Source organism: Aptenodytes forsteri, unplaced genomic scaffold (assembly GCF_000699145.1).
Source record: "Aptenodytes forsteri isolate BGI_AS27 unplaced genomic scaffold, ASM69914v1 Scaffold100, whole genome shotgun sequence".
In the NCBI taxonomy this organism is placed as follows: domain Eukaryota; kingdom Metazoa; phylum Chordata; class Aves; order Sphenisciformes; family Spheniscidae; genus Aptenodytes; species Aptenodytes forsteri.
The window spans coordinates 2,405,899-2,417,251 of NW_008796216.1; positions in this window are offsets into that span (position 1 = coordinate 2,405,899).

Below are 11,353 nucleotides of genomic sequence, written 5' to 3' on the forward strand. Positions count from 1 at the left end.
ATCTATCTGAATACCTTGGCTATCAAAACATTGCTTAACCCTTGTAGAGCTCTTCCATGATATCAGAGTACACGTCAGTTTCCGCTACAGAACTGATCAGCATCAAATAACTCCAGTTCCTCTCATGGTTGAAATAAATGTACTCGGGCTCACACCTCTGCCCGGTGCAGTTGGTTCTGTCCAGGAAATGGTACAATCAGGAACATTCCTATGGGAAGTCACTGCATTTTCCCAGTATATGAGAAATCTCTGGTACAGATGTTTTAGAAAAAGGTTTCTTTGCAGATTGAAGACAATTAAGCAACTTTAAGTAAACAATTTTGATAACTACTGTTAACATTGCCATAATTGGATAGATTAATAGCAAGAAGTGAGAAAGTTACTAAACACACACACACATATAGATTCTTTTACAATTATTAGGTATCTCAAATTTCTACGAACTCCAAGAAGTCTGGGAATTTTAAAGTAAGAATATAGGCCTGCATGAATATGTTAAGGCTCCTTTGAATCATGCTTGGAAAAAACCATCACTCAGGTGCAGTGTCTTAGAAGAATGTTAGTCCGTATCTGAAGAATAATGTGGCCAGAAGGATAGTCCACAGATGAGCAGGTTATATAAAAATGTGTATGTTCCAAAGGTGACCAGATTGTCTGAGAATGGATGGCCCACAATGGGAACAAGATGGATCTGAGAAAATACACATTAAAGGGTAATCCACAGAACTGATATGTCAACAAAATTAAAGAAAACAGAAATCAATTTTAATCAATTAATTTTGAATAGGGATAAAAATATTATCATAATTTAAACATACAGGTATTCATCAAAATTGACCATAACTCATAGCACAGGTGATGCTGCCTCTAAATTGTGCATATAAAGCTGTAGCAAACCCCACTGAGCAGTGCAAGGGACCGTGTCTTTTCAGAATCAGGGATGCAGAACTGGTACTGTGGTATCCCGCACTGTATGACTAATTACACAAGCATTGCCTTGTTAGTGTGAAAGGGAGCTGTATCTTAGAATCTGGTCTAAGGTTTCATTAGTGGTGTTTGGTCTGGTTACATGCCCTTGAGGTTTGGTCTGGCTGTGAAATCTGAATGTAACAGTTCACTTAGTTTATCTTTAGTGACGATGTAGTCTGCTGTAGTTACTGTTTGGTAATAGCGATGGGGATATGGAAGCTGCCCTTTCAAGGCTAGGATAGGAGCCCTGTACCTTTTTTTCAGTGAGGGATAAGAGAGATCAGAGCACGAGAGCTATGCGGTGCTACCTCCAGAGCTGCACTGTTGGGCCTCTGGAGGAGGCTGGCCTGTGGCACTGAGCCAGGGAGGTTTCAGCCTACCACAAACACCTATAAAAAAAGGATTACACTCATAATAAACAGAATTTTCCTTAAAAAGCTGAGTCTTGTGATTAAAGGTGTAACATATGGAAACGCCACCTACAGCCTGATTCTCATGGAGACCTATTCTAAGCAACAGCAAGAATACATTATCAATTACACACCCCTTATATGTCTGAATAATTCTTCTTAACATTAATGTAGGCTCTGTGAGTGCTTCAAGATGTGAATAGAGCCCACAGTGAGCAGAGATCCACTGATACTTCTTTTTCTGTTTTAAGAACTTTATTCTTCAAAGGGGTATCATTTTAATAGTCAGAAAAAGACAGACCGCTCCAGTTTTTTGTTGGTTTATCCATTACAATTCGACCACTTACTGCTACGGGAGAATATTTCAAAAGCAGAAATAGGCAGCTAGATGCTGAACACCCACTGAACGCCAAAGGGAGTTTGGTTCCTAACTCCCTCGTGCCTTTGAAAATCTCCCCCAGAAGCTTTAAGTATAACAAATCAACTCAGTGCTGACTCTGTATTATGTATTCTTGTTTTCACTGCGAACCTTAAGCAAATCACCTATATCATAAAAGAACACAACATTTTCTTATTTTGCAATAGATTGCATTTTAAAGCCAACAGAATAAAAGCCAATGACTGACAGACCCTTCGGTGAGCAAGCAAAATGAAAAAGATATTAGGAATTTCTCTCCCCCTGTGCTAGGGATCATACCATATCCCCACCCCCCCAAGGAGCCCTGCCTTTTTTATGCTGTGGAAAGCACAGCAGTCCAGCCAAGATGAAAAAGTACGTGCCATCACTGTGGATGGATGACTGAGGAGAGTCACTCATCCACTTAACAGAAGGACCAAGGCCATCCACCTAATGTTAGGCATATAATTTCTGCAAGCTACCTATACAGCAAAGGCAGAGCATACTGTCAGATACAGAACATGATCAGATACAATCTGAGTTCTTGCTGTCTCTCAGCTAGGTTCCTAAAATTAGGTAAAATGAGTCTTAATCTCTACATCTCTCCATTGACTATACAGGCAGTGCAGGCTCCGAACTTAGGGACCTGGAACAGTGTGAATACCTCCTGCACGTACTATGAACTAGGAACACACTAACACCATTATTACCCACTTCTGTATATTCTAAACAAAAAGCAAATAATGATTGAGCACCAAGGTCCTGTGGAAAAAAAAAAAAATGATCGTGCCACACATGCTTCATTAACGTCTTTCCAGATTGACAGAACCTATTTCTAACAAACTCTAAATAGGCAGTATTCCATTACTTTTTAATGACCTTTTTTTATAACTACATTTAATGAAGTGATCCAGTTCAATCTCATGGGCTCAAGAAGCCTTATGATACATCAGTTCCCTCCCAGGCACTAATGTATTCCACACCGACTCCAGCACGCTGCCATGAGAATGTGTGTGGGTTTTTTGAGGATCAAATGAATTTTGATCTACGTCCCAAAATCTTCAAAGAACTCTTATGCTGGCTGAAATAGAAAGACTCATGTTCCCACGAGGAAGCATGGACCACAGATAATAACACTCAGAATTCCTAGTTCTTTATTTTTTCTAACAATAATCATCACAAATATTAATAAAATTCCAAATTGCTGCTACTTAGTAATTTCCTTAAAAAACATTTAAAGACATGAAATTATTGCATGCTTAGAACAGATGTTAGTGAAAGTCCTTGTTCTGCTTGTGATTCACTCCATTTTACTATCATATTATGGAGGGCTCAAAATACAGAGATTTGGGCAATGCCAGATAAACATGACCTGTATGTAATGCAAAGAACTGATGATAACTATTTTAATCAGAAATAGGTCCATGTGAAAAATTACAGTGATGCTATCTTTTCATCTGATTCTTTCAGATCTGCAGTCCCGGAGTTATGCTCCCTACAAAGAGAGAAATGGAGACTTAACAGGAAAGGGAAAGGTGAATCTGAGAAGCAGGTTATTTCTGTGGTAAGTTCTCTTAGTGCATAGAAGTCCTGCAGGCAGACTGGGTTACTGATGTTCTCAATAAGAAAAGCCCCTCTTCTGCACCTTTTTTAGACAGAGAGGAACTCTTAAGTTAGAAGCTGGGAGAAGAAAGGCAATGGCAACTTAGCAAGTAGATGAACTGTAAAAGACTAAGGAGGAAGATGGATCATCACTGCTTGGAACTCACTGTTTTAGAATAGCTGGTTAAAATGCTGTTCAAGAAGGGAATGAGATGGCAAAGAACAAAAAATTCATTCAGTGAAAAAGGCTAGACCTCCTTTAGTTTCATGCATGAAGGGTAGAACATGGTTCTGCCTTCTTTCCATCTTTCCAAATGAAAAATTCATGGCTGGTTAAAGCAAGCGGAGAGCCACTTAAGCTCATTATTGATGAAGATCATTAATGCCTCTCTTCAGAAGGGCATTTTGCCAGCTTTACTTAAGCAGCAGTTAGGCTCTTGCTCAAAACCCCATCTTTGGATGATATTAGCAAAGCCAATTACTGTCCAATGTCAGGCCACCCAATATTTGGGAAGATAATTGAGGTTATGCTGATGGGTCAACTCTAGCAATGTTTGCATTTCAAAGATTTAGTTGGTCCCCATCTGGCTTGGTCAACATGTGACTGGAGAAATGAGACTACACGATCACTTCCTAATCACTATATTCTGGTGATGGGCCCCTTGGATTTCTTCCTGTGGAGGGAGATATTATTGACTTGATAATGGGCTACTGCAGGAAGAACACATCAAATTCTTCCTTTACAGGTACAAAATTCCACCAGTAGATTATTCTTGTCCCACGCTTATACATAGCTGTTAGGAGTAATGCTGCATTGCAACAGAAACTTGAATGCAACTGATACTTTAATTTTATACCTCCTTCTCACTCAGTCGAGATTCTAGTATAGAATCTCGTATATTACTTGTATAGGACATGATCCTGTCATCACTGAAGTCAACGGAAAGGCTGCCACTTAGCTCAGGTTCCCAGTATGCAAAGGCTTCACTGGATAATTGCAGTAAGCATTCATGTGTACCCTGTTACTTTGCAGAAATTGTGAGGCTGTTTGCCTTTGAAGGGAAGTGGAATACACCTCTTTTTTCCTTAATGAAGGGTTAGACTACGTACATGGGGAAGAAATCACTTCTGCATATATGCACCCCAATTCATGATGCTGTAACTCCTTTGTGCAGCCACATCATGAAATGGAAATAGGAATTAGAAGCAGATTAACACATAAATGAAAAAAGCACATAAGGAAACAGTTTGAAGACATTTAGGTAATTCTAAACCTGACTTTGTCAAGCAGTTTGCTTAAACCAGACCATCAAATTCTTTTTCCAGTCAATACAGAGAGATAACTAGCTATGAAATCCAGGAAGCACCTAAACAGACAGTCTCCCTCTGCAGGCCTGCACAGACTGCTTGCTGTGTAAGGAACTCCAGCATCGGAAGATCCCTGAAGTGTGGGTAGGTACAAATTAGGTGATTAAGGTACATAGGTGAAATTCATCTACTCTGAAGAAACATTTTGAGGTGTGGTGGAAGTTATTTCTACAGTTCTCTATTTCTCTATTGAGAATATAGGTGGGATTCACAAGATTATTCGTACCCCAGATGTTCTACAAGGACTGTCACTGTTGCTACTTTCCAGCTTAGCACACCCAATGAGCCCACCATCAGAACTCAGAAAACTGCAGCAATATCTTCCTAATAAAAACCTCACAGCAATCATCTCTGTCTTTACTGCAGTACCCTTTTCTTATGACTGGGTGAAATGCACCCAAAATGTTCAATTAGTATAAGCCATAGGAACTCATTTCCTGGAGCACCTGCCAAAGTGAATATATCTCTAGAGATTAAGTCACTTCAGTCAAGACCTCTTCGAGTCTAAGTGTAATTTGTTGATAGTGATTATTTTTAAAGCACTGATGATTGCGCACCTGGTTATCTGTGCATTCTCCCCATTTTCCTATCATGCCTGTTAACACTTCTTGTGAAGACCCTTCTATTAAAATCTAAGTCAAAAATTCAATGTCAAAATAGAAGGACTGATTCTATCTTTGGAATTTCTTTCATCAGGCAATCTGGCAGAATTTAAGTCCAACCAAGCAGTTTCAAGGTGTGATTAAAAAGGAGATGCAAGACACTTGACTAACTGTTCTTGTTGATATGTTTGATTTTTTATTGCAATATATTTTGTTCTCTATATATGAAGTATCCACCACCACGATAATGGTTTAAACCTTAAATGAGAACAATATCTAATAAGGAATAAAAACCTCAAGTAAGCTAGCTAGAAGAGGTGCTTATCAACAATTTTGAAAGAACTGCTCAAAATTACCCTTGCTTTAGCTTGACTTCTCTTTTTTTCCTCCTTTAACTATTAACTCTCTTCTTTTCTTTTTTTTCTTTTTTTTCTTTTTTTTTTTTTTTACCATGTATTCAAACGTTTCTTCTCTGTTTACCTCCTTTGACTCCTCTGGCTGCTTCAGTGCCTCCATTCTACCCAGCCATCTGATTTCTCTCATGATCAGTATCATAATCTCTCACTATTTTTCTCATGACTTGTACTCTCCTTGTCTTCTTTTGTCTCTTCTGACAATTTACCCCTCAATTTATTTATGGATTAGTCTTTGCCATGTTAGAAATGATATGACTTTACCTAAGTTTCCCATTATTTCACTTTCAACTCCCAGCTATCAGCTCATTCTTCATGAGAGAATGAGAACATGAGAAGAACATGAGAGCTCTTACTATAACACTTTCAGAAATCCCTTCCAAGCAACTTGTTTTCTCTGATTTAGTTTTAACCTTCTTCAGAGCCATATAAAACTATTCACTCTAAAATCGCTAAAGACTTTCTACCTAAAGTTCATGAGGACACCATTTTCATCCACTCGGACCTGACACACAGCTCTTCTTAGAATACTGTATGTCCATGTCTTCAACAATTCTCTCTTCACCAGATTACCAAGGTGATATATTTGAGAATATACTTCTCATCCACTCTTCAAATTCCTGTGTGGGTTTTCTGTCCTTGCTTTCCTTCTCTCTTCTCTCTATACCTTGTTTCTGTGTGATCTCATCAGCAAATACAAATTCAACTACCATCTGTTTGCTAATGGCTCACAGATATACTAGTCTACTCCAGACTAATCTCCTTATGTCCAAACTGAAAACTCAGCCTGCCTCTCTGACATGTCCTCATGTATATGTAGCCATCATCTCCAACTCATCATGAATAAACCAGACAGCTTATCCTTTCCCATAGACTAAAGCTCTCTTTCTCAGCCGGTTAGCTCAAAATATAAGTCAAGAGTCTAACTTAAGTCTTTTCCCATACACAAAAAATCTTTAGTTTCTATCAAGTTGGTTTCAAGACTAAATGAAAGGTATGGCTCATCATGAGGAAATGGCACAAGGAGAGCTAGGTTGAAGCATGACTCTTGCAAATGCTTAAACAAATAGTATAGGAGACCCATGGCAGCTCAAGTTACAGCAGTTCACTAGATGCTAAACCAAGCACTCTGTTAATATGGTCAACATGTGCTCATAACTAAGACACTGAATAGCTGTACATCATTCAGCACCACGGTCACTCTTAGGCAAGACAGCTCAAGTGAAGTAACTAGGAGTCATTATCTCAGACTCTCAGGTACTGTGGGTATGGAGCCCTTCTGAAAGGTATGACCAAAGTCTCCTCACAACCAAACATCTATTCTTCTGTCTCAATAACAGAAGTATCTTTCTAGCTTTGACAAATGCAGTCTTGCCCTTCCCATATCCAATGGGATTGCTGCCAAAAAGATTGTTTTCTGAGCTATTCTTTGCCTCCCTCCACTGGTTCTTCCTTATCTCTCCCATCTGATAGGAGTTGCTATTTTTCATTCTCAAAGCTTGCTGACACTCTGTCACATTTTACTCACTGTCAAGATACTGACTTGCTTGTCTGTTTAGACCATAATGCTAGCTACTGTTACCCGCATGTTAATAGGCTGCTTCAAACTTTCTCACATAGCATACTTCATGCTTTGCAGGATCTTCTTATGCTTAACTAGAAAACAAATCATCTGTTTTCCTTGAACTGCTTGAACAAAATTCCCTTTTCCTCTGTTGACGTTCCAAAACCAAAATGGTTAAACCTCTGAGCAACAGTACCTAACCAGAATGACCTTGGTGTTGTCTCCTAGAGGCATCCTGAAGGCTACTACCTACAAATCCCACCTTCCCTCAAAGGCAGAAATGTCTTTCAGAAGTCTCATCTTCCTAACATCAATTATTAATGTCACCTTAAGGACAGATGGGATCGGTGTAGGTGCTTAGAAAAGGAACTGTGTGCTGGAGCCTGTCCCTGAGGAGCTAAGTAATGCTTGAGGATACTTTAAAACAGGCAACATTACGTCTCCCCCCCCAGCCTTGCCAACTGTTCCCCTAAACTAAGCACTCCAGAGGGAATACAATATAGCAGAACAATTAATTTAGCCCCAGGGGCCCTCTTGAACAACAGTATCGTAACATCCTCTCTTGCTGACCAATATTTCCTTGAAATGTCCCACCTGCCAGCCTGTAACCATCTTTTCCCTACAACTATCTCCTGTTTTCTCCTTCTGTTTCCAGCTTAGAAGACTTTTGGTACTAACATTTATTGGCCTGTGCTGGTACAGTATATAAAACAATGATGTAGTTGTAGCTGATGTTGCAGCTGTAGTTGATGTAGCTGTAGTCATCATTATTGTCAATCTTACAAGAGAAACTTCTAGTTTGGACAGAATGTTACCACAAAAAGAAAGCAGAGTCGAATCTGAACCCAAGCAACAAAATTTCTAACTGCAGACAGTCTGTGGGTGGCATGGCCTCCTTTTTATTCTTTATGGTATAACAAATTGGGGTTAGGAACATATGTACATATAAACATTTTTTGTTGTTCCAGCCTGGAAGACTATTACGACTAAAGAAATCATTAAATGTTTCAAGTCTGAAAACAGAGCTGTTGAAAAGAGAATGTGTTAAGTGAGAGTATTCAGAACTCTGCTCTCTGTTTTTGTTAAAAACTACAGAACTTGTGTGACAAAAAAACATTTTGATGAAGTTGCTCATGGAGAAGACTTCTACTTTCTGACTTCCTCACCCTAAATCTGTGCTCTGCTGAAGATTTCTCTTCTTATAGGCTTTTTTTCCCAACATACTATTTTGAATTTTAAACTTTCACATTTTTTAACTTAAGACTTCACAATAAACTTCTGGCAGAAAGCTAGTGCCTTCTGTCTCCACTGGCAAGTACAAATTCTGGTTATGGGTTCCCCCAGGCATCCCTTTTTAAGGAGTACATAGTATATTTTCAGCTGTGTTCTGAATCAGTAGTTTTGCTTAGATACGTGCAAATATTCCTGCACCTTACAGAAAGATGCTTCTTCCTCCCAGAAAGTTACAACAAAAAAACGTGGATTCAGAATTATTAACATAGCAAGCTGAAAAATGAAAAGAAAAGGGGAAATCCAACCTTTCAGACCTTTTTTTATATAGCATGGGGAAGCAAAAGGACAAGCTCTCAATTAAAAATAAATCCCTGTCAAGTTACCTTTAAATCACCCTGATTAGTACAAACAGTCTTGACATATACACTCCCCCATACCGTCTATAGGGAACAGAGAGAAATATTGCCTCTGTTCAAACTCATAACTTTGGGGATTTTATGGTGTACATTAGGTACTTAAAATACAATAGAGAGATTACAGTCATTAGGTTAGCTCATCTTCTCTAATTATCGTGTTTAGGTACCGCAATTCCACGCTGAGCTCAAGTCAGGTTGGTGGAGATTCCTCCTGGAATGCCAAGCTTCGGTTCCACAGCCATCTTCTGGCTCTTTTGGGTTTGGCAAAACTTTTGAGTCACACAGGGTTTGTAAAAGTCACTGTGACAGCTACCGGAGTTTGTAGAGAGCCTGAAATGTTAGCTGGAGGGGTCTGTGCTGTCTCGTTTATCTCAGTAAGGCACTAACTCAGGTGACAAGTGATAATGTGCTAAAGGCCAACAATGTTTATGCATATGGTTTACTGTCATAGGATGTAAGAAAGGAAAGAAGGCATCTTTTGCAGTGATAGTGATTGTGCTGCCCAGTTATTTGGCCTTATCTAGGTGCTATGAGGGGAAGAAATTACCACTTGTTTAGCTCAATAGAGAAGGAACCATGTCCCAAAAGCTCAGTAAAGCTCAGAAAATCCTCAGAAGAATGGCAAGCCTCAGGTAACAGTAAATCTAACCTGGGTGAGTCAAGACCAAGAAAGCACATATTATATCATACTGGAGCTTCTGCAAAATCTGCTATGAGCAGGGTTAAACAGCAACTTCTCAAATTAAGAGTGCTTATTTAAACAGCACAGCAAGAAATGATACAATCATCACTGTTTTCATCTAGACCCAGAGAGCCATAAATGGAGTTTACTTATGACTTTTTAGCTATTCCAACTCAATAGACAATACAATGAAACAAAACTAAAAATGATTGTGATCTCTTGGGCCAGATGCAATGCAAAAAACTCCTCATTTTAAAAATCTAAGCCTCAGACTACTGCAGGCCAGAAAGGAACAGTCTCAGTTTAAGCTTAGTGACCATTTCTGTCTTTCTCACAATCATTAGTGAATTCCCCCCAGTCCGCTGACAAGGAGTAAGTGGAGGGGTGTACATGAGGAGCCTGAGCAGCTCTGACTGGGCAATTCTGCACAGCAGCTTGGCTACATGATGTCTGGTACTAACAAGTATTAGCATCATTTTACTTTCACGAATGCAAAAATGAGTCCCCGAGGCGTTTTTAAAATATGGATGAATACTAAGACTGGATCCCTCCTCTGGAAGTGTTCGGGCCCGGCTCCGGAGGGCAGTGGGTTTGGGATTAAGGGGAAGAGCGGGTGGGGAAAGGCAGGGCAGGGTAACGAAGGCAGAGTGCGGGCAGGGAGGGAAGGCTTGCCACGAGATGGCAGCAATGCCACGTCTTTCTCGGCAGCTTGCCTGGCCCTGTTTTGGTGGCTTTTTTTTTCTTTGAGTGAGAACCTCAACGTTTATACATAAATACAAGCTTATTACAAAGTCAGCCTGCCTCGTTCAGTGCCCATTCACCACCTTCTTGCAACTTACAATGAGAAAACAACTTTGCATATTTCACCACGAAAGAAAACTCATCATAAGTGAATAATTACAACCTTGAAACTACCTTTCCAAAGGTGTTCACATTTCTGTCTTTCCTTCCTAATAGCCTTTGTATTTTAATTACGGATATAGGTAAGCATTAATTATGGAGTCAGGCCCAGTGTGCAGTGGTGGCAATCTTTACAATTCTTACTGGATTGAAAGTCAGGTTTGGGTGCTTTTTTTTGCCATCTGTTTGCAGGTAGGCCTGGCACAGAAACCGTTGTTGGCAAAGGGCATCACCATGTGGGAGCATGGGGACCTGTGACAGGCCAGCCCCGGGTCACCATTTCCTTTCACTCGGGCTCAGGGAACCAACACTGCTGGGTCCAGAGTGCTGGTGTGGAAGCCTCTGTCTGCATACTGCCATGCCTGTTTTGGGGTGGGTTTTTTTGTTTTTAGAAAGGACAGTTAACGGCAGGAATTCCTCTTGGCAACAGGAGCCATCGGGAATGGCAACGTAAAGACAAAGCAGTGTTCCTCAAGGAGACGTCGGCTCCTCTCCTTCCCCTCAGGAACAACAGCTTGTTCTGATGAGCAACTTGGAAGGAACGAGCAGGGCACGTTTTGGACCCGAAAGCCTTTCTCTCTCCCGAGCGGGGGCAAAAGCAGCGGGGAGTTTCACCTAGGAGTAGGGATTCCCAGCCCAGCACACGCACCACCCGCACCCCACATGTGGGTGGAGGAGCCGGGAGCCGGGCTGCGGGCAGAGACAGGGGACAGGGCGTCGGGGCGGTGCAGCAGGAGCCCCCCGGGCAGGTGTAGCCCTGGAGCCCCCGCCCTTCCCCGCGCCGGGGGGCAACGGGG